Here is a 24,887-nt window from a genome sequence, read left to right as displayed (position 1 = left end):
AAGAGAAGAAACCAGTGATTCTCGTTGAACCAAACAAGCCCAGAGGAACCTGGTACACATATAGACTCAAACTTCTAGGAGAAGATCCCTTGCCTTTTCCAAACAGCCCAGGCCTTCTGTCTCAAGGTCCCCTGTTCCATCCTGCTTCTCAGCCATTGACTTTAACGGCAGGGCTGTTGAAATCTAGGTCTTGAGGGACATGGGTCTCTGTGACTCAGTCATTCCCACATTGCTCAAAGCCAGAAAAGCCACTTCCTCCTTGTGTGCCTGGTGTAAACACAGGCACTTACATCCCAGGGATTATTGTGGCCTTCCTACAATAATGCCTTGACCAGAATTTGGCCTTAAGTACTCTTAAGGAACAGGTTTTGGCCTTGTCGATTTTTGTTCCCAGAACTCCTGGCTTCGCTTTTCTCTTATTTAAAACCTTTATATAAAGTGTTTCTCAGAGTAGATTACACTTACAGCACCTTTCAGATCTCAGTTTGGTTGCAGAAATCACCCTATGAATCCATCAGGGAACTCTCTTTGGATGACCTCTCCTGCAAGGTGGCTATCACATCTGTTAGACGTGTCTCTGAACTGGCGTTTCTCTTTTGTATGGAAACATTCTTTATCCTTCACAAGGATAAAGTTATCTTGTGCCCAACACTTACCTTTCTACCAAAGATGGTATCTACTGTAACATCCATCTTAATGAAGACTATGGGGTTGATTTACTAATGACAAATAGACTGTACACTTTGCAAAGTTGCACTCTGCAAGAGCAGTTGCTCGAGAGCCTAGTAAATAAGCAGAAGCTATGCTGACTTCCATCATCCAATCATGTGCAAGCAAAAATGTTGTTTTTTTTATTTTCCTTGCATGTGATTGGGTATTCTTTGTAAAGTGAAACTTTACCTCATTTACTAAGCTCTGGAGCAACTGTACTTGCAGAGTGCAACTTTGCAAAGTGCACAGTCTATTTGCCTTTAGTAAATCAACCCCTTAGTCCTTCTCTCTTCCTTCTCCCTTAAACACCAGAAAAAAGATTGTTCTTCATTGTCTAGACCAGGGGTCTTCAAACTACGGCCCTCCAGTTGTTCAGGAACTACAATTCCCATCATGCCCAGTCATGTCTGTGAATGTCAGAGTTTTGCAATGCTCATGGGACGTGTAGTTCTGCAACAGCTGGAGGGCCGTAGTTTGAGGATCCCTGGTCTAGACATTGTTATACCTACCAGAGTTTAAAAGCCCCAGCCTCTATCAGAAAGACGGACTCTCCCTGTCCTGTCAGCAGGGCCTCGCAAAGGACATCCTGCTTCAAAATCCACTATTGCTTGGTGGATAAGACAACAAATCTCACGAGCTTACACTATAAATATTATAACGCTTCCAGCACTTTTATATGCTCATTCCTCCAGATCAGTGGGTATTTCCTGGGCATTCTGACATCAAGCCTCTGTTGCCCAGCTTTGCAAGGCCATCACCTGGTCCTAATTTCATACCTTCTCCAAGTTCTAACAGGTGGACATCTAAGCCTTTGCAAATGTAGCTATCAGCTCAAGGTTCTTGTAGCAGCACTCTTGAGTTGGGCCTGTTGACCCCTGTTATTGCTGGGCCTCTTAGCATAGTTCTGTTTGCTTCATTGTTGCCTACCCTTCTCATTCACTGCTCTTTCCCAGGGTCTATGAATATCCAACCTGTGTCCCATACTGTACGATTAAGATAAAAGGAATTTTTGTTTACGTGTAAATTCCATATCTTGGTGTACAGTACTTGAGACAGGTCACCCCATCTTCTGTTCCTGTTACTCTGATTTGCTTGCTAAAAAACTGAAGTCTTAAGGAATAGGATAAAGTTATAAGGTTTTCAAAGCGGGAGTGTTTAGGAAAGCTTTGCCGGTGTCCCTTCATCTGAGGGTAGCAGCCTATAATCCATGGTCTATGACTAATCAGACCATGTCCTGTATTGTACCTTAGGATATGAAATTTACAGGCAAATCCAAATTCCTTTTACACAGGCTTTCATTTGAAACATATTCAGTAAACTCATTTATTTGCACTGAAGAAATGTTCAGATTTGTTAATATGCATAATAAATGTTGTTTTGATAAATGGGATTTATTTTTTTTTTCCTGTCGAAAAATGTAACTTAAAGTACATGTAAACGTAGACTTTCAAATCTTAAAGTTTTAACATCTTAATGTCATTTATAAAGTCGTTTTCAATATTTTCAAACCTGTTTCCCAACTTTTATCTCCAACATTGTCACCTTGTCACATACTCTGCCTATATAGGCTAAAAACAGCCTTGCAGGGTGCACATTACACAGACATGGCCTGCTGTTTTTACCTTTCAGTCTTAGAAATACCATGCAGGCATGTAGACAGGATGTGCCTGCAGGAGATATGTAAGAGGTGCGAAGACGAAAAAAAAGTGAAAAAAGTAATTGTGAAATACACAGCACTTTAGGCAATTAAATGTTGTTTGATTAGACTTTTCAGCTATTCTAAAGAGATCTTAAGGAATATAAATTTACTTTTAGCAATCTGACATACTGTGCTCCTGTGATACACTTTGTTCCCAGGGTAACCTTAGACTAAAGTGTAATTGGTTAAAAGCTCCTCTTTTAACCTCCATGTTTCTTGTGGGAGTCAGCTAATAATTAGTCTGTTCTTATGATAATTAGTCTGTAAAAATATTGGAAGAACAGCATTTGATCACCCATGATTTTACTCTTCGGCTTCAGTGACCATCCCTTTTTCCTCATTCTTCACCCGTTCTGTGATTCAGTTCCTACTGACGCTTCATCTATCGTCACAAGGATTTTGTCCTCAGGACAGCAGGTGGAAATCTGGAGTCTGATAATCCTATTAGTAGAGTTGAGCTTGTGTTGCTGACAGAGGCTGCAGTTGGCATTTTATATATCCTGTTAGTTTGTCATCATGTTGGCGTCTCTTATGACAGCTCTGTTCTTTGTGGTACGTGTGTTTGGAAGGGTGAGTAACTTATTGTTTATCCCACTGTTATTACTGTAGGTAATTAATTATAAACAGCCTTCTAATTGTATGCACCCTAACAGCATATGTTAGGGAAGAACAAAAAAATGTAAACATCACATAAAGAAAGAAGTTTATTTTTTTATAAAAATTACAATTACAAACACCGTTGCAAAGGTAAGTCTTTTTAGGTTGATTGACATTTGGCATCTATCAAAGAGGTATATGAGGTACATCAACTAGCAATATCTCTTTCCTGAATTTTAGGTGCATTAGTCAAAAAAAGTGCAAAATTATTTAATTTGTCAATGGGAACAATTTAAAAAATATGGCAGCATGTGCCATATGTTTCAGTGTTTTTAAGATTAATGATAAGTGTTTTATTCTTACGTGGTATGTACAGTTTCTCCCAGGAAAGGCAGGAAGAGCTAGTGGTAGAAAGTGATGGGATCTGATGGTGGAGAGGGAAAGAGAAAAAGAAGCTAATAGTGGGGAAAATATGAGTTGATGGAAAGAGGAAAGGAAGCTGGGGGGGGGGGGGTGGTGCTGATGGGGCGAGGCAGAGGAGCTAATAATGGAGATGTATGGAGGCGAGAACCTTACTATGAAGAGCGATGGGAATTAATGGTGGTGTGAGGGGGTGTGAGCCAATGGGGTGTGTTGTAACGTTACACTTAAGTCATTATTAAGTTTGGCAGCTCAAACCACCAAAAAAAAAAAAAATGTATTCTTCCAGCCAATCCAGTTAAATTAATAAGCAACTCTTATATGCAAGTGTGTGTTTTGGGGGAGGGGGGTAGGTAGCATCTAATTTGTACATCAGTGTGTGGTCACGTTGACACACCTTTGAGGGTATATGTTTCATAACATGAATGATTGTTCAAACTATTCATGCATGTCACCCCTTGTCTCCTCCCCACCCACCTTCAGACACCGCCCCTTGGTTCCACCATCTACTCACCTCCCAGTACTGCCCCATTTAGAGAATACTGAACCAAGTATCATTTTGTGGTGCTAAGTAATTGGTAAGGTATTTGTTAATGACAGCAAGAAAACCGTAAAATAGATCCCCGCACCAGCAACAATAGACTGCCTGCAACATACCCCCCAGTAACAACAGATCCCACCCAACAATAGATCACAGAGCAGCCAGGAACAATAGACTCATAATGCCAAACAGGAGCAGAGAGACAGGTTGTGTGATAGATTTATTAAAGGAGAAGTACAGCCAAAACCTGTTTAGTTGTACTTCTCCTGTTGATCACACCAGTGCATATTGTTTTGCACTCCTGTGACCCATTATCAGCTGACAGCAGGCTTAAGCCTGCTCTCGGTTAATGTCACAGAATCGGTCTAGGTTGGGGAAAGATGATCCATCATCCCCACTCAGAATCATCTATCCCTCTCCATCATTCTTATCCCCACCCAGAATCATCCATCCCTCTCCATGATCCTCATCCCCACCCAGAATCATCCATCCCTCTCCATCATCCTCATCCCCACCCAGAATCATCCATCATCCCCCTCCCCATCCCCACCCAGAATCTTCCATCCATCCCTCTCCATGATCCTTATCCCCACCCAGAATCTTCCATCCCTCTCCATCATTCTCACCCCCAACCAGAATCATCCATCCTTCTCCATGATCCTCATATCCACCCAGAATCATCCATCCCTCTCCATCATCCCACCCAGAATCATCCATTATCCCCATCCCCACCTAGAATCATCCATCCATCCCTCTCCATGATCCTTATCCCCACCCAGAATCTTCCATCCCTCTCCATCATTCTCACCCCCACCCAGAATCATCCATCCCTCTCCATCATCCTCATCCCCACCCAGAATCATCTATCCCTCTCCATCATCCTCATCCCCACCCAGAATCATCCATCCCTCTCCATGATCCTCATCCCCACCCAGAATCATCCATCCCTCTCCATCATCCTCATCCCCACCCAGAATCATCCATCATCCCCCATCCCCACCCAGAATCATCCATCCCTCTCCATGATCCTTATCCCCACCCAGAATCTTCCATCCCTCTCCATCATTCTCACCCCCACCCAGAATCATCCATCCCTCTCCATGATCCTCATCCCCACCCAGAATCATCCATCCCTCTCCATCATCCTCATCCCCACCCAGAATCTTCCGTCCCTCTCAATCATCCTCATCCCCACCCAGAATCATCTATCCCTCTCCTGGAGAGAGATGCAGATAATTCTGGGTGGGGATGAGGATGAGAGTTACATTGTGGAGAGGGATGTGGATGATGACTTGGTGAGATGGCTAGTGGGCAGATTCGGTGGGACAGCCAGTGGGCGGGCCCTGGAGAATGTTGGTGGTCAGACCCTGGGGGGCCCAGGCCTAAAGCTGTGTAAGGGGCCCCAAAATTTTTGATGGCTGCCCTGCTTAGGGGAGTTTATCAAAACTAGAGCAGACAGAATTGGGATAAAAAAGATAGAAGCTGAATGGTTGCCATGCACAGCTGTTCCAAATTCTAACTGCACCAGCTTTAATAAATTCCCCTCACTGTGTTTTACATTTCTTACTCTTGACTACTGCAGTCTAAGTAAAGCACATGCTTTGTTAAAGTGGTTGTAAAGGCACAAAATTCTGTGCATGACTGTAAAAAACCTTCTGTGTGTACCAGCCCCACCTAATTCTTACCTGAGCCCCCTCTCGATCCAGCGATGTCCACGAGAGCCTTGGTTGTCTGGGTACTCGCACTCCTGATTGGCTGTTGGCAGCAGCAGAAGCCATTAGCTCACACTGCTGTCAATTACATCCAGTGCGCCAATCAGAAGACGGAGGGAGCGGATTCAAGCCATGGCTCCGTGTGTGTATGAACACAAGCTGCTTGCTGTGGGGGCACCCAGAAAGAGGGAGGGGCCAGGGGTGCCGGCAAGGGACCCAAGAAGAAGAGGATCCAAGCTGCTCTGTGCAAAACCATTACACAGAGCAGGTAAGTATAACATGTTTATTTATTAGAAAAACAAACAAAAATCAAGTCTTTAATATCACTTTATGGTTAGCTGTGTGTAGTAAAGGATATGCAATAGAACAGTTTTATTTTATTAAAATAAGTATACTGAGGTTTGTACTGTCTGATACATACTCACTTGTCATCGGCACAGTCATTAAAGCATATGGCCCTTTAAGCCCTTCCCACTCTTGATGCAATCTGACCACACCCAGTTTTGGGCGTGGCGCCGCTATACGCCACATACCATTTTACTTGGGGGGGGGGGACAAAAAATGTCCAGCCCTAGGTGACAGATGTGCAAGCTACACCGCTGCCCCCACGGTCAGCATCAGTAGACCCTCCAGCACATCCCAGCATCCTTTGCCATTACATACATTCATTGCTGGAGGTGCAGAAACTGCCTTCCCCCACATTCCCATAGTATGTTTTCTACAGCCCAAGACTGGTACATGTTTACATTTGGTATTATTTTTGGTTCATCACTTGACTCCAGCAGGTTAGCATACTCGGTATACAACTGTGCAAGAGATGATGTGCAGGGCAACTGAGACAGGGTACAATCTTAGTAGACCATCAATCAGAACATAATGGGGTTGATTTACTAAAACTGCAGAGTACAAAATCTGGTTCAGCTGTGCATGGTAGCCAACCAGCTTCTAGATTTAGCTTGTTCTATTAAGCTTTGAAAAATGAAACTAGAAGCTGATTGGTTTCTATGCAGAGCTGCACCAGATTTTGCATTATCCAGGTTTAGAAAATCAACCCTAGTTTGTCTTATGTATGAAAAAATAAAGAAAGGAGAGCGCACAGTCACCCTGGTGTTGAACTGTTTAATAAAAATGAACAAAAACAACAAGAGTTGCACTCACAATGGTAAACATGTAATCCGCCTCGGTAATCTGAATGATACGTGTACTTTCTCTCCCGGCCTGTCCAGTGGACTGTCCCCGATAAGAAGGTGATCCGGGCTATGGTGGAATTAGAGGTCCCAGAGATCCCAGCAATAGCGTGCCGCTAAGCAGCTCCAAGAGCCACGCATGCACCCGGGCCAGCCAGCGCTGCAGAACGTCGGTCCAAGCCGCAAGGGGAGACAGAGAGGAGCAGTGTAACCATGCAATCTCCCAGGGCTGCTATGACAACATGTTTTGGAGGTGCGGCCTCCTTCAGGTCACACCCCTTCTTCAAACATCCCGCTCTATATGAGGAACCTAAAATCCCTCCCAGATAAATTCCTTAAAGGAGTCAGGCCAGGAGTGGAGCACATCCAATGTGGACAGCAAAAGGATGGGTGACGAGCAACATAATTATGCAACTCAAATTTTTGAAACTGAAAATTAAAAATTAATAATTATTAACGATTAGAAATTAAAAACATATGTACAAGAAGACATGAAATATCCAAAAATAATAATAATAGCACTCATAATTACATTAAAAACACAAATGTGAAAATGAAAGTTATATCCCTCTATATACGAAGATTAATATAATAATCATCAAACGCTATGGTGAAGGATTACCATACTTAACCTATATTGTTCTACTATTCGTGGGGGTCATTTTTTAGTGCATCCCCCCCCTCCGAAAAACGAAAAATAGAAGACACGGGAGTTAGAGGGGGGAAGAAACAAACACACCAAAAAGAGGAAAGTTGGAAGTGTTAATTCCACCATAAAAATCTTCAATCTGTCCTCACATATTCTGAGCAGAGGGAAATTGGCCTCCTTCAGAAGGGTCTCAATTTTGCCCCCAGTTGTGATGCCAATTTATTCGACCTGTTTATGGATTTACATAAATATATCCACGACTTTATGGTCAAACCTTTTTTCTAGCCTCAAATCCTGTGTAGATACCATTAACACTCCAGCCATGGTTACTTATGCAGATTGCATCCCTATGGAGCTATAGGATTCAGAGGAGTTGACCAAGGGTGAGATGGATAAGGAAGTACTTCACATTTTGGAGTTATTACTTTTGAAGGGAGAGATGGAAGGGGATTGCACTATATCTACACCATATGATAACAACATTATGCATTCCACTTTTCACCCCAAATCTACATTTTATCCGCATCACAGTAAAAATGAATTTATTAAGACCTTTTATGCCATGGTATATGCAGATTTTAAAAATTGTGTGAGCAACCACACAGGAAGCTATATATGTGTAACCTCTCAATAGAGGAAAAACAGGCTCTTTTTACCCTTAAAAATAACCACGAATTGGTCATTTGTATGGCTGACAAAGGTGGGGGCATAGTGGTCCAAAATAAAACAGACTACGTTAAGGAAGCACACAGACTCCTTCTGGAAGCTTAAACTTATGAAGTTTGCTTTGTGCTGATCCCCTTCCAAGTTACAAATTAGAGTTAAGTGATATGATTGATCAGGCTTACTCCCAAGGTGTAATACAGAAATATGAAAAACAATTCTTTTTAATGAATTCCTTTAAGACACCTTATTTTTTACCATATACCAAAAGTTCATAAAGATCCATTGTGTCCTCCTGGTAGGCCCATATTGACCAGTATGCATGTTGTTACGAGCAGAGTATCCCAGTATGTGAATACATTTCTTCAACCCCTAGTCACTTTACTCTCAGCTTACATTAAGGATTCTGCTCATGTTCTCGATATGTTGCAACGTTACAAATGGGAATCAAGCTATCTTTGGTTGTCTCTAGATGTGTGTTCCCTATACACATCGATTCCCCATGAGGCTGGGCTGTGGGCTGTAGAGTACTTTCTCTCCGAAGCAGACTACATGCACCTGATGCAATCTGAGTTTGTTTGTCTGCACGCATTTTGCGTTAGAGAGAAACTACTTTAAAGACTTCAATTTTTAAGATCAGTACTATAGACAGCTATTAGACACTGAAATGGGTGCACATTTTTCACAATGCTATGCCAATCTTTTTATAGGGTTCTGGAAAAAAATTTCACATCTGGTCTCAGAACCCCTTTGCTAGGCATCTGGTGTAGTATGTGAGATACATTGATGATATACTTATCATCTGGAATGGTCCCCCTAACACTGTTAGTGAGTTTGTGACTTGCAATTCCAACCCCTTTGGGATAAAGTTCATGCAGGTGGTAGATGACTTGTCCTTGGTATTTCTTGACTTAGAATTGGCTTGTGATATGCATGGTAACATTATGTCCAAAACCCATTTTAAGAAAACAGCGGGTAACTCGTATATCCATTGGGATAGTTGTCACCATCCCAAGTGGAAAGAGAATATACCATATAGCCAGTTCTGGCGGTTGCATAGAAATTGTAGTAGTACGGCTGATTATGATCAACAAGCAGCTACACTTATCAAGAAATTCCAGGAGAAAGGGTATGATCTCACTCATACTCGTAAGGCAACAGGTATAGATATGGTATTAATCCCATTAACAACACATCAGATCAGAACAACATGGGTCCTCTTTATTACTAAATTCAATGACCAACATTGGGCCATTAAGAAAGCTGTCCAGAAACACTGGCCCATATTGGGACAGGACCAAGCTTTGGGTAGAGTTTTTCCCGAAAAGACCTAAGGTAGTATTTAGACGGGCCACTAATTTAAAAAGCCTCATCACACCCAGTCGCCTTAGAGATAAACGAGCAAATGGGGCCAAAAATATCCCCCAATTTTTTAATATAAAAATCAAAATGTTGTGCCGCGCCATCTACATATTATACTGCTATGGCAGCAGTGGTTAAATAAAGTGTCAGTAGTGCTATATAATACTATAATGTATATCTTACTCACATACAAAATCACATACATCAAATTCGTAACACTGCTTAAATAATAATGAAATAATAAAGTGATAAATTCCTGTGATATGAAAATGAATTCACTTCAAAATCTCACAAGTCAAACTGACATGATAGAGATAGACAAAAACAGGTTCATTAGAGTAAATGTTGAATAAATAAAAGTGAGAAAAGTGAAAAATAAAGTGCTATAGTGCAACAAACTGTAATGAACTGACCATATATCACATGGATCAGTGCAACATAAATATCATAAAGTCCTTATCAAACATAAATAAGTAAATTCATTCATTGAAGTGATGATCAAAACGTGTTGAAGTGTCCACACTCTAGTCCCCCCCCCCCCCCCTTAGGTAATAGCCGCTCACCTCTTCACATTTAAGCATGTAACACGTATATAAATCACCTCTGGATTCCATGATAGCTGCGGGATCCTGGGCTGCTCAATAAAGCTGTTTCCTCATATATAAACAGTAGGAAAGAAGGCTCGATAGTGTGATATCATTTTTAAATCACAAATTTATTATACAAAAAAGCCCCAATGCAGGGTACTCAGATGGCTTTCAGTTTTAACAGGGTATCATAATACAATGTTATATTTGTGTCTTAACCTGCCCTAAAAAGAATACTCAATTTCTTAATATTGGAAGCACCGCTAATCTTGGTTTTCTTTTTCTGCAGTTAGGCAGTGCAATCTTTCGAGAGGAACAAGCCCCATATCTTATGTATCAGCCCCTTCCATGGCATGTTCAGTATGTGACACAGAACAGGAGAGCAAGCAGAGACCAAGAGGTAGTAGAACATATCTATCTATCTTTCTATCTATCTATCTATCTATCTATCTATCTATCTATCTATCTATCTATCTATCTATCTATCCTCAATTAAGTTGTACTTCCAATAACTAATGCAGCTGCTAGTAAGGGGGGCGAGGAGGAATCTGATCATGGATAGGTAGGTAGCCGTGTGTAGGTAGGTGTGAGTGTGTGTGGGGTCAGGTCCAGGTAAATAACAAAGGAATCAGCCATAGGCCTGAGCAGGGGCTGACTCTTATGTTATGGTAGAGCACAGAGGCCTAGATGCTGGCCTATCCATCCTTGGGTGGATGGATTTCTGGCTGCCAGTACCCACATAGTTATCATTCTGCATCACTGATAGAAATTGCATCAGCTTCTCTTCTGCAGCTCCTTGACATAAGTAACCAGTGAAAACAATAAAAAACAGCTCATTCATTGACATAAGGGAGTGACTTCTCCCACTGATCACTTATGTAAAGGGGCATTTACACATTGGCCAGCAAAGCATTTACACTTGCTAATAGGGATGAGCTGAATACCCCCCCAGTTCGCACCAGAACATCATAAAAAGTGCTAATTTTAAAGGCTTATATGCAAGTTATTGCCATAAAAAGTGTATGGGTACCCGGGTACTGCCCCAGGGGACTTTCTAAAGGAAAAAAATGTCATTTAAAATTGCTTGTGGCTGTAATGTATTGTTGGCTCCCAGCAATATAGATGAAAAACCACTGAAAAAAACAGCGTGTGCCCCCCCCCCCCAGTCCATACCAGGCCCTTCAGGTCTGGTATGGATTTTAAGGGGAACCCCGTGCCAAAATTTAAAAAAAAAGGCTTGCCCTCCTCCAAAATCCATACCAGGCCCTTCAGGTCTGGTATGGCTTTTAAGCGGAACCCTGCACCAAAATGTAAAATAAAAAAAAAGGCATGGGGTTCCCCCAAAATCCATATGCATGCAAACTGGCAGGTCAGGATGAGGGGGGACAAGCAAGCGCCCCCCGAACCGCACCAGGCCACATGCCCCCAACAAGGGGAGACTGCTTTGGGGTCCCCCCCAAAGCACATTGTGTCCATGTTGATGAGGACTAGGGCCTCCTCCCCACAACCCATGCCCCGTGGTTGTGGGGGTCTGCGGGGGGGCTTATTGGAATCTGGAAGCCCCCTTTAACAAGGGGGCCCCAGATCCCTGCCCCCCCTATGTAAATGGGTATCAGGTACATTGTACTCCTACCCATTCACCAAAAAAGTGTAAAAAAATTAGAAGCTGCGCCTCCCATGGGAGGCCTCCTGGTGACTGCTGTCTCTTGGCTGTGACAGCTGTTATATAGGCAAAGGGCAGGGCCACCCTGTGAAGTAAACAGGTGACCCCGCCCCTCTGACATCATGTGACGTCACATGATGTCAGAAGGGGGTGGGGTCACCTGGTTACATCAAAGGGTGGCCTTGCCCTTGCCTATATAACAGCTGTCACAACCAAGAGACAACAGTCGGCAGGACGCCTCCCATCGAGGCGAAGATTTTTTTTTTCTATTTTTTGGGTCCGTCTGCACCGTGATTGAAGATGGATGACACCGAGGGGCACTTTTTTTTTTGGTAAATGGCTAGGGGTACAATGTACAATGTACCCCTACCCATTCACATAGGGGGCGGGATCTGGGGGCCCCCATGTTAAAGGGGGCTTCCAAATTCTTATAAGCCCCCCACCTGCAGACCCCCACAACCACCAGGCAATGGTTGTGGGGATGAGGCCCTTGTCCCCCTCCCCATGTTGAGGGCATGTGACCTGGTATGGTTCCCAGGGGGGGGGGCGCTCGCTCGTCCCCTCCCTATCCTGACCTGCCTATTTGCATGCTCGGATAAGGATCTGGTATGGATTGTGGGGGGACCCCCACGCCATTTTTTTTTCATTTTGGCACAGGGTTCCCCTTAAAATCCATACCAAACCTGAAGGGCCTGGTATGGATTTTGGGGGGATCCCCACGCCATTTTTAGAAAAAATTGTGGCGTGGGGTTCCCCTTAAAATTCATACCAGACCTGAAGGGCCTGGTATGGATTTGGGGGGGACCCCCATGCCATTTTTTTTTACATTTTGGCACAGGGTTATTATTATTATTCAGGATTTATATAGCGCCAACAGTTTACACAGCTCTATACAATATAAAAAGGAGACAATACAGTTATAATACAATAAAATACAAGAGGATTAAGAGGGCCCTGCTCAGAAGAGCTTACAATCTAATAGGGTGGGGCAGGTGGTACAAAAGGTTGTAACTGTGGGGAATGAGCTGATGGAAGTGGTAGAAGATTAGTTGGATACGTGATAGGCTTTCCTGAAGAAATTAGTTTTCAGGGATCGCCTGACGGTAGCAAGAGTAGGGGATAGCTGGACCGGTGGAGGTAGCGAGTTCCAGAGGATGGGAGAGGCTCTGGTTAAATCCTGGAGATGAGCATGGGATGAGAGAGCTTGAGAGTAGGAGGTCTTGAGAAGAGTGGAGAGGACGATTTGGGTGATATTTGGAGACAAGATTGGTGATGTAGCTCGGGGCAGAGTTGTGAATGGCTTTGTATGTTGTGGTTAGTACTTTGAATTTAATTTGCTGGCTGATTGGGAGCCAGTGTAGGGATTAGAGGAGAGGGTTGGCAGACACTGAGCGGTTGGTAAGGTGGATAAATCTGGCAGCAGCATTTATGATAGACTGAAGAGGGGATAGCCTATGGAGAGGCAGGCCAATGAGAAGGGAGTTACAATAGTCAAGGCGAGAGATAACAAGGGAGTGAATGAGGAGCTTGGTGGTTTCATTTGTTAAAAAGGGGTGAATTTTAGAGATGTTACGGAGGTGAATTCTACAAACTTTTGATAACGATTGGACTTGGGGCTGAAATGACAAATCTAGGATTATACCTAGTACTCTGACATGAAGGGAGGGACTGATAGTTGCATTGTTGATTTTGATGGAAAAGTCATGGAGGGGGGCACGGGCGGGGATATTAATAGCGCAGTTTTAGAGAGATTTAGTTTAAGGAAGTGGTCTGACATCCATGCTGATAAGTCAGTTAGTAATGCGAGAGGAGACTGAAGGAGTGAGGTGAGGAGTAGGCAGATAGATTTGGGTGTCATCGGCATTTAAGTGGTATTGGAAGCCGTGGGCGGTTATCAAGTGACCAAGGGAGGAGGTGTAGATAGAGAAGAGAAGGGGTCCAAGAACAAAGCCTTGGGGGACCCCCACAGAAAGGGGCAATGGAGAGGAGGAAACATAGTTGTAGGTGACACTGAAGGAGCGCTGCGATAGATAGGCAAAGAACCAGGACAGAGCAGAATCTCGGAGGCCAAGGGAATGTAGTTTATTGAGAAGGAGCGGGTGGTCAACAGTGTCAAATGCCGCAGAGAGGTCAAGTAGTAGGAGTATGGAGTACTGGCTGTTGGTTTTAGCAGTTAGTAAATCGTTAGTGAGTTTTAGTAAGGCAGTTTCCGTGGAGTGCTGCGAGCGAAAGCCAGACTGTAAGGGGTCAAGAAGGTTATTTTCACTGAGGTAGGAGCTAAGACAGTTGTAGACTAATGCCGTGTACACACAAGCAGAATGTCTGACAGAAAAAGTCAGACGGGAGCATTTCATCGTATATTCCGATCGTGTGTATGCCGCATCAGACTTTTTACGTCGAAAATTCTGACGGAAAGAGAACATGTTCTAAATTTTTCAGACGGAACCAATTCCTATCAGGAAAACCGCTTGTCTGTATGCTGTTCCGACGTACCAAAAACAACGCATGCTCTGAAGCAAGTACGAGAAGGAAGCTATTGGCTACTGGCTATTGTACTTCCGTTTTCTAGTCCCGTCGTACGTGTTGTACGTCACCATGTTCTGGACGGTCGGAGTTTGGTGTGACCATGTGTATGCAAGACACCTTGAGCGGTATTCCATCGGAAAAACCTTTTAATCTGACGGGAAAACTGGTCGTGTGTACAGGGCATTAGCGTTCTAGAAGTTTAGAGGTGAATGGGAGCAATGAGATGGGTCCTAAGTTGTTCAGGTTGGTGGGGTCCAGTGAGGGCTTTTTAAGTATGGGAGTGATCTGCGCATGTTTTAGAGGGGAGGGGAAGGTGCCACTAGAGAGGGAGGAATTGAAGATGTGAGTGAGGGAGCATAGAATAGAAGAAGAGGGTGACCGTAGTAGTAGTAGTGAGGAAACAGGATCCAAGGGACAATTGGTTAGGTGGGCCTCTGAGAATAGTTTTGTAACCTCTTCAGTAGTAGCCAATTCAAAAGAGGAGAGTGTTGAATGTGCTGTTAGGCAAGGTATGTTAGGTGGGGAAGATGTACGCACTGTGGAGGTGTCCTCACGAATTGCATCAATCTTGTATTTGAAGTGATTGGCAATCTCTTGGGCAGTGAGTGAGTTAGTGGGTAGAGGGGGTGGGGCATGGGTTCCCCTTAACCACTTTAATACACTGTGTTATATATACTACACTGCCTGCACTGACTGAATATAGAGTCTACACTGAATATCTAGTTTACACTAAATGCAGAATATATATATATACTCTGCATTTAGTGTAGAGTATATAAATATATATATATATATATATATATATATATATATATATATATATACAGTGGGGACGGAAAGTATTCAGACCCCCTTAAATTTTCACTCTTTGTTATATTGCAACAATTTGCTAAAATCATTTAAATTCATTTTTTTCCTCATTATTGAACACACAGCACCCCATATTGACAGGAAAACACAGAATTGTTGACATTTTGGCAGATTTATTAAAAAAGAAAAACTAAAATATCACATGGTCCTAAGTATTCAGACCCTTTGCTGTTACACTCATATATTTAAGTCAGGTGCTGTCCATTTCTTCTAATCATCCTTGAGATGGTTCTACACCTTCATTTGAGTCCAGGTGTGTTTGATTATACTGATTGGACTTGATTAGGAAAGCCACACACCTGTCAATATAAGACCTTACAGCTCACAGTGCATGTCAGAGCAAATGAGAATCATGAGGTCAAAGGAACTGCCTGAAGAGCTCAGAGACAGAATTGTGGCAAGGCACAGATCTGGCCAAGGTTCCAAAAAAATTTCTGCTACACTTAAGGTTCCTAAGAGCACAGTGGCCTCCATAATCCTTAAATGGAAGATGTTTGGGACGACCAGAACCCTTCCTAGAGCTGGCCGTCCGGCCAAACTGAGCTATCGGGGGAGAGCCTTGGTGAGAGAGGTAAAGAAGAAGCCAAAGATCACTGTGGCTGAGTTCCAGAGATGCAGTCGGGAGATGAGAGAAAGTTGTAGAAAGTCAACCATCACTGCAGCCCTCCACCAGTCGGGGTTTTATGGCAGAGTGGCCTGTCGGAATCCTCTCCTCAGTGCAAGACACATGAGAGCCCGCATAGAGTTTGCTAAAAAACATCTGAAGGACTCCAAGATGGTGAGAAATAAGATTCTTTGGTCTAATGAGACCAAGATAGAACTTTTTGCCCTTAATTCTAAGCGGTATGTGTGGAGAAAACCAGGCACTGCTCATCACCTGTCCAATACAGTCCCATCAGTGAAGCATGGTAGTGGCAGCATCATGCTGTGGGGGTGTTTTTCAGCTGCAGGGACAGGACGACTGGTTGCAATCGAGGGAAAGATGAATTTGGCCAAGTACAGGGATATCCTGGACAAAAAACTTCTCCAGAGTGCTCAGGACCTCAGACTGGGCCAAAGGTTTACCTTCCAACAAGACAATGACCCTAAGCACATGGCTAAAATAACGAAGGAGTGGCTTCAGAACAACTCCATGACTGTTCTTGAATGGCCCAGCCAGAGCCCTGACTTAAACCCAATTGAACATCTCTGGAGAGACCTAAAAATGGCTGTCCACCAACGTTTACCATCCAACCTGACAGAACTGAAGAGGATCTGCAAGGAGGAATGGCAGATGACCCCCAAATCCAGGTGTGAAAAACTTGTTGCATCTTTCCCAAAAAGACCCATGGCTGTATTAGATCAAAAGGGTGCTTCTACTAAATACTGAGCAAAGGGTCTGAATACTTAGGACCATGTGATATTTCAGTTTTTCTTTTTTAATAAATCTGCAAAAATGTCAACAATTCTGTGTTTTTCTGTCAATATGGGGTGCTATGTGTACATTAATGAGGAAAAAAAATGAACCTAAATGATTTTAGCAAATGGCTGCAATATAACAAAGAGTGAAAAATTTTAAGGGGGTCTGAATACTTTCCATCCCCACTGTATATATATATGAGACTGTGTGTATATATATATATATTTTACTGCCTAATCTAGCTCAATCTATCTCCGTCCACACGTTATACAAGGCCGCTATGTAAGCAGCCCGCCTTTGGCCAATTATGGCTCTCGCAGTAGAGAGCGATGTGATTGACCAAAGCATGCAGGTCAGGTGTATGCTTTGGCCAGTCATCAGACGTCAATGGACTGTGATCTCGCAGTGCATTATGGGGCATTCCACGGTGCTTGAATTTGCTGCAAACGCCCCGTATGTTTGGTTCATTTGCAAGCAAACACCTGATGTTCGAGTCCAACCATGGGCTCATACCTACTGGCTAACAGTTTAATGTGGTTGTAAACCCTCTTACACCACTTTTTACTACAGGTAAGCCTATAATAAGGCTTACCTGTAGGTACAGTGAATATCTCCTAAACTTGCACAGTTTAGGAGATATTCACTGTATCCGCATGTGCCGACGTCATCAGCCCATGCGCACTGAAGAAACGCCCACACGTGCTGTTTCTTCAGTAGCCGTGCCGTGACCAGCGGCTCCTGCGCGGATGCGTGGGGATGATGTCATTGCGGCTCTGGCCAATCACAGCGCCGGAGCCCACAAACCCGGAAATAGCTCTGGGAGACATGTCGCTGGTCACAGCGGTGTGCGGGACAGCTGCAACAGCTTCAATTTAAGGTAAGTATTTCATAACCATTATGCCTTTTTTTCTGAGTTTACAACCACTTTAAAGGAGGGGTGTTTACATTCAGCACCAAGTAATAAGGGATTCTGAACTGACCTTTAAAAGAGAAGTATGTCTTTTTTTAATTAAAGATTCATACTGACCTAGTTGGGTGGAGCATCAGACCGATGCTGCAGCTTTTCCCCGCCGTCTCTGCACTGAGATCCCCGCGAGGAGAGCTGTTGACTGTCAATCAGCGCCTCTCCTCCCTGTTTCTCCACACTCATTGGAGCGATGAGCTGTGGAGGGGCAGGGAACGGTCCTCTTAGCGGCTTGCTCTGATGCTGAGACTGCCATCAATCAAGGCAGATCCAGACTTGAAAGTCAGGATGACGCGCTGCCTCGACTGATGGCAGTGACGTCAGCGGAGAGCGGACTTCAGACCGCTCTCCGCTGAAAATGGGTCACAGGAGTACAAAACAAATTGCACTCCTGTGACCCAGAGGAGAAGGCCAGCCTAAAAAGCTCAGGCTGGACTTTTCCTTTAATGTAACATGGGCATGTGAGATGTTATTAAAAACTAACAAATAGGAATATGTTATTAAAAGCTAACAAATAGAAATATAATATTAAAAGCTAGCGAATAGAACAATTACAAAAGTAAAACATTGAGAAGGGAGAGGGGAGTAGAGAGCGTTTAGTAGGAGATGTGTCTGTGTGTTAGGTGAAGGTTACAGAACACATTTAAACAGTGAGAACAAAATGTAGTCTCTTGTGCTGAAATAAACAGTACAGTGAATGTCCATGTCACTAGTTAGCATTAGAGCTGCACAATTAATCGTTAAAAAAATCGTGATCTCGATTCACCTCCCCTGACATCTCTCCTGCTGAGTTTGCCGATTCTTTCATATAAACAAGTGGAGAGATTATCTGCTCAAGCAGCTGTCAAAAGAAAACATCCAGGCAGTCTGCCAAGTTTAGAACTTGAAACATTGTATCTAACTTCCTTCTTAGATCAAAGGGATAAACTTCTCTGTGTAAACAAATAAGGGGCAATCTGCCAAGCTTTAAACAACTTGCAAATGCAGGAAGTTTAACCACTTAAAGTCTAAATCTTTTTCTGACACTTCTTTCTTAAGTTAAAATCAATATTTTTTGCTAAAAAAAATTACTTGGCACCCCCAAACATTAGATATATATTTTTAGCAGAGACCCTAGGGAATAAAATGGCAATTGCTGCAATATTTTATGTCACACTGTATTTGCCCAGCGGTCTTTCAAATGCAATTTTTTGGGAAAAAATATACTTCAATAAATAAAAAAAAAAACGAAACAGTAAAGTTAGCACAATTTTTTTTGTTTTAATGTGAAAGATGTTACGCCGCGAGAATCGTGAGAGAATCGTGATCTATCCTCTAAGAAAAAAAAACGTGATTCTCATTTTAGCCAGAATGGTGCAGCTCTAGTTAGCATAAAATGGTTTTGCTGTGTGAGATAAAGTACTATTGCAGTCTGATATGCTAATAATGTATTGTTGTGGTGTTATATAATGTGTTGTTTGCTGGTTAATATAATTTGTTATTACAGTGTGATATGACCTTGCAATCATCCGCATCATCTTCTTTAATGGCATGATTCAGCATAAAATGTGTAATGCTTGTGTGGCATAACAAATTCAGCCAAATTCACTTGCCCAAGTTACTTTACTTTATCTAAATTTATTATTTTATACCATAATTGATTTGTCCAAAAATGTTAGTCACAAAAATATTGTTTTGATATGATTTTTTTTTACAATGAACAGTTAACTGCCAAAAGCCTAATTTGAACAGTGGCTCTACTTTCCAAGTTACAAAAAGGCCATATTCACACTAGTGCGATGCATTGTGGTCACAGTGCAGGTGTATACATGGTGATGTTTTATACATGTTTTTTTTTTAGCTGTAGTCCCATTGAATTCTATTAGGTCATGCATTTTTGCAGCATTTTCTGAAAGTGCCCCGAAAGTTCTGCATGCCGCATCTTTTGTGTGCTTTCAGAAAACGCAGCAAAACACTCGACCTAATAGAAGTCAATGGGACCATAGCTAAAAATGTGTGTAAAATGCAAGGAAACCATGCATACACCTCCAATGTGGCAAAAATGCAGTGCACTGGTGTGAACCCAGGCTTAAAGTGATTGTAAAGGCAGAAGGTTTTTTTATCCTAAAGCATTTTATGCATTAAGATAAAAAGCCTTCTGTGTACAGCAGCCCCCGAATACCCACCCGAGCCCCATCTAGATCCAGCGATGTTGCAGGAATGTCTCAGCTGCCAAGGGACTTCCCTCCTGATTGGCTGAGACAGCAGTGCAACTCCATTGGCTCCCGCTGCTGTCAATCAAAGTCAGTCAGCCAATGAAAATAGAAAGGGGGCGGGGCCGGGTCTGTGTCTGAATGGAGACTGTGGCTCAGCTTGGGTGCCCCCATAGCAAGCTGCTCACTGTGGGCTCACTCAACAGGAGGAAGGGGCCAGGAGCAGCAAAGAGGGACCTGAGAAGAGGAGGATCTGGGCTGCTCTGTGCAAAATCACTGCACAGAGCAGGTAAGTATAACATGTTTGTTATTTTGAATTGAAAAAAAAATGAGACTTTAAAATCACTTTAATGCAGACACACAACATCAAGAAAGCTTAATCATAAACAAAATAATTTAGGGCTGTTACTGATTAAAATTTTCGTGTTCGATTAATCATTTTTTTTAATTCGATTAATCGACTACCGTATTTATCAGCGTATAACACGCACTTTTTTCCCCTTAAAATCAGGGGAAAATCGTGGGTGCATGTTATACGCCGATCCCCCGCCGATTGTGAGCCCCTCAGTGACTCTCGGCGGCTTTCGGCCGTTCTCGGCGGCTTTCGGACGCTCTCGCTGTCCCGCGGGCGAGAGCGACCAAAAGCCGCCGAGAACGGGCGAGAGCGGCCAAAAGCTGCCGAGAGCCGCCGAGAACGGCGGCGCCATTTATAAACGGGAGTTCAGTGTACTGACAAGGCTGCAATGATGTACACTGACAAGGCTGCAATGATGGACACTGACAAGGCTGCAATGATGTGATGGACAAGGCTACAGCTGGACACTGACAATGCTATACTGACACTGACAAAGCTGCAGATGGTCACTGATAAGACTGCATTGATGGGCATTTAAATGTAAGTTTTTTTCCTTAAACTTCCCTCCTAAAAGTTTTTTCCTTAAAATTCCCTCCTAAACTTGGGGTGCGTGTTATACGCCGGCGCGTGTTATACGCCGATAAATATGGGTAATTTCGATTAATTATAATGCACATACAGATCCAACTACTTTTAGCTGATTTAGCACTGTTGTTATGGCAACAGCTGAAGCCGGACATAGCGGGGCATGGCTAGGACGTCACACGTCATAAACTCAGCCTCACCGTGCCCATAATCGCAGCCTCACCATGCCCATAATGCAGTCTCACCGTGCCCATAATCGCAGCCTCACCGTGCCCATAATCGCAGCCTTGCTGTGCCTATAATCGCAGCCACTCTGTGTCCATAATGCTGTCTCACAAGGCCCATAATTGCAGCCACACCGTGCCCATAATGTTGTCTCACCGTGCCCATAATCGCAGCCTCGCCGTGCTCATAATGCTGTCTCACCGTGCCCATAATGCTGTCTCATCGTGCCCATAATGCTGTCTCACCATGCCCATAATCGCAGCCTCGCCGTGCCTATAATGGCAGTCCCACCGTGCCCATAATGCTGTCTCACCGTGCCCATAATCGCAGCCTCACTGTAGTCAGTGCCTGTGCCTGGACTACACAGTCTGCGGGCATCTCCCGCTTTGTGTCTGGGAGCTGAGTGTGAAAACTTTGGCCACGCTGTGAGAAAAGTCCCGCCCTCCTCCTAGATCAGCTCGTGAACAGAACTCTGTGTCTATCACACGAGCTGATCTAGGAAGAGGGCGGGACTTTTCTCACAGCGCGGCCAAAGTTTTCACACTCAGCTCGGAGACACACAGCGGGAGATGCCCGCAGTCTGTGTATGACATATAGCGGAGGAGGGAGTGGAGCGCTGCGCTGAAGCCACAGCTTGGCCCAAAGCGGCCCCAGGGCAGACAGCCTACCGATCAAAAAAAGACTAACTGCCGGTTCACACAGGGGCGACTTGTCAGGCGACCTAGCCACCTGACAAGTCGCCTCCCATTCTGTACTACGGAACCGTTCCAATAGGAGCGACGCAAGTCACTCCGACTTAGAAAAAGGTTCCTGTACTACTTTGGGGGCGACTTGAGGCGACTTGCGTAGACTTCTATACAGAAGTCGTTTTGCAAGTCGCCGTGGAAGTCGTGTGCAGGTCGCCTCGGTGAGGCGACCTGCAAGTCGTGCCTCCCCTGTGTGAACCGGGGCTAAGAAAGCAGCTACAGCAGCTTCTATACCTGTAGGATCTGTCAGGAGTGTGTAACGCTCCTGTTCCATGGCAGCTGCTGCTCTTATTACAGCTTCCTGGTTTTGGCTGAGCTCCACTGTCCCTGTCTGACTGTCCACCTGCAGGGTGATTGATGTAGACACAGTCTCTGGGTGGAGACCAAGCCTGTTTTAAGCCTGACAAGCTCTTAGGTCCCATTCACACCTGAGCGTTTTGTAGCTTGAAGCCTGAAGTTACAAAATGCTTGAGGGGAGAAAATCAATTATTCTCTATGGAGATGATTCACATCTCGAATCCAAAATGCCTGAAGCCAGAAGCTCCAAAACGCCTGAAGCTCAAACAAGTTTTGGAACTTTTTTTTAGGCAGATTTGGGTGTTTTTCTGCTTTTTTACATTGGTGACCTTTTGACCTGTACAAAAGCGCGGTAAAATCGTGCGGCTTTCTGCCTGAAAATGCTACGCTCAGGTGTGAATGGGGCCTTAGTGTCATGCTTGCAATAGTGTTTGCAACACATGCTTCAAGCCCCCTGTTTGTTTGCCTTGTTCCTGTACCTAGACTTTTGCCTTCCTCTGATCTCCACCCTGCCTGCTAGTTTGGATTCCCCTGTTATCGACCTCAGATTGAACTTGGACTACTCTGAACTCCACATGTCTTTTGACCATTGATTTGACCCTGCCTACTCTCTGAACATTGCCTTAAACTCAGACTGCCATTGGACCACTCTGCCTGTCTGCCAACTGCAAGTACATATTTGCTGTACTTAGCCCATATCTGCCCCAGCGTGGTAAGCCAGGCACATCTCGTTGTGTATAAGACCTGGGGGCAACCAAATACTAGTAGGCCTGCTTGTCTTATAGGAAACGGAGCTGCTATAGGTGAAGAACACGAGCCAGCTATAGTGCCTGACCATCAAAGCCTGGAGTAGGCGTGACAGGATCCCTCTAGAAGCTAGAAATCACTGCAGTAGACACTGCTGCTACAGTGATCTCCACTTGCTTCTGGGTCCTGTACCAAACAGCTGCCTTGTTGCACTGTGAACACAGGAGGATGGCCACTTGGCATGGATGCCATTCAGACAGTGCTTTTCAGTCTCTCAATAAATGTAAAGCATTCCCTGATTGGACTAGGTAGATGGCATTACCTCATCGTCTCTCCACCTCTTCCAATCAGAGAACTCTTTGCATTCATTGAGAAAATGCAAAGCATTCTCTGAATGACACCTATGCAGAACAGTTGACCTGCTTTGTTCACAATGAGAAGGGCAGCCGCTTGGGACAGGACCTGGTAGCTAGCAGAGATTACTGTAGTTACAGTGTCTACTACAGTGATTTAGTGCTTCAAGTGGGATGCCATGGGTATTGTACAATCGTGACCACTGTAACTATGTAAAATGATATACCTGGAGTTTGTTGTTAAACATTTCACCAGGACAAGGTTATGCCTGTGCATGTGACAGACTAGACAAGGCTTATCTTGTACTCCATTATCCTGACATTGTTCCTTTTTTCTCATTATTAGTGTTGTAACTACTGTTGGTAGTTTGATGACTTCCCAAAGGTTCTGATACTACATTTGATTTTGTATTAAAAATCCTCATGCACGCTTCTGCAAACATTGCATCGCCACAGAAGTTTTCTCTGTCTTTCTTTTGCCTTTTAGTGTCATCTACCATAATTGCAAAATGCCCAGTCTCTTAATTTTTTGCACTTATTTAGCTCCTTACCATATTTGCCATGACACAAAGATTAAAGGTCCATGCACACTGGGCTTAAACAAAACACCAGTTCTTTTGGCAGAAAAAATGCTCGTATAGAACGCTTTTGTACAAGCGTTTTGGAGCGTCTAGCGTATTTTTTCTGCCAAAAAACCCTTTTTGCAAATCAGAAGGTTTTTTTTTTCTACCTCTAAATGCTAAGGTTAACCATGGTGGAAGTGTGCAGGCATCATTTTTCTGCTCTGGGTTTAGGCGCATGATCACAATGTCAACAGCTGTTTCCTATGCTGTGATTGGCTCACAGCTATCACATGGTCCCTAAGCTAATGATAGCACCCTGTACCATTAGCTGTAGCCAATCACAGATCACAGCTGTTGAAAACTTTGCTCTTACAATTATCTTCATTGTAACAGCAAACACAGTATAGAAAAAAAAAATCCCTGATCACCACCTCAGAGTAGTACAGTATTACTGTGGTGACACTGAACTACTCTGATGAAAATGTGTAAATAAAAAAATCTGTAAAGCATGAAAACAAATTATTGGCATATTGCATATTTTGAGCCACATTGCTTTTTTTTTTCTTGTTCTCATTTCATACCTCTATTACATTATGAGAGGAAGTGGTTTCACGTCAGTTGCAGAATCCAGTTAATGAAAATTTGTGTTCAGCATGCAGTTTATAGACACTTTGTAAAAAGAAAACAAAACACTAACATGCAAAGAACACTGTCTCTTTTGAAATAGAATATTCAAGCTGATCAAACTATCTGCAGCTGAACTCCAGTGTTGGGAAGCAAATGTTTTCCACTGGGTTTTCTTTTGAGAACTGGATAACGTTAGCCTTCCTGTAGCCCCCTTGTCCTAAACAGGGGCTAATATGTAAATTTAGTTTTTGGCTGGGTTGTAGTTCGGTCAGCCTGATTGTATAGCTTTTCACCTGGTTTTTCCCTAAGCTTAAGTTGGCTTTTGATTTCTCTCTGTCTCCAGTAGATATCACTGGTCATAGTATAAGGTTTCACAAACAAAACTAAGCTATGAATATTTATATTTCCTTTGGCCAATCCAGTAGGAGGTTTAGGTCACTGGTGCATGCTGGGGGAGGATATGAATATTTGGGACAGGACATGTGCTTACTATCTTTCTATGGGCTGTGGCCTAGGGAAGTGCTGCTGGATGGAGCTGTGCTGTTAGAATCTATAGCCTGTTTTGGGGACTAACATATACTGGAGTGGTCCTGAAGCTGTCCTTACTTAAAGGATGCACTGAAATTTGGGAACATCCTTACAGCGTT

The 24,887-nt window shown here is 43.5% G+C and overlaps 1 protein-coding gene across 2 annotated transcripts in view; it reads left to right on the top strand.

Moving 5' to 3' along the window:
* The window catches only part of CEP164 (centrosomal protein 164), a 276,967-nt gene that overhangs the window by 174,702 nt on the left and 77,378 nt on the right, over positions 1-24,887 (top strand). For both annotated transcript variants that reach the window (XM_073602488.1, XM_073602489.1), the window contains one exon: positions 10,418-10,528. The gene's annotated coding sequence lies outside the window, so the exon portion shown is untranslated. The remainder of the gene's footprint in view (positions 1-10,417; positions 10,529-24,887) is intronic.

The sequence above is a fragment of the Aquarana catesbeiana genome, linkage group LG10, assembly GCF_042186555.1.
Source record: "Aquarana catesbeiana isolate 2022-GZ linkage group LG10, ASM4218655v1, whole genome shotgun sequence".
In the NCBI taxonomy this organism is placed as follows: Eukaryota; Metazoa; Chordata; class Amphibia; order Anura; family Ranidae; genus Aquarana; species Aquarana catesbeiana.
Note: the sequence above shows the minus strand (reverse complement) of the source record. Positions and strands in the feature narration are given on the sequence as shown.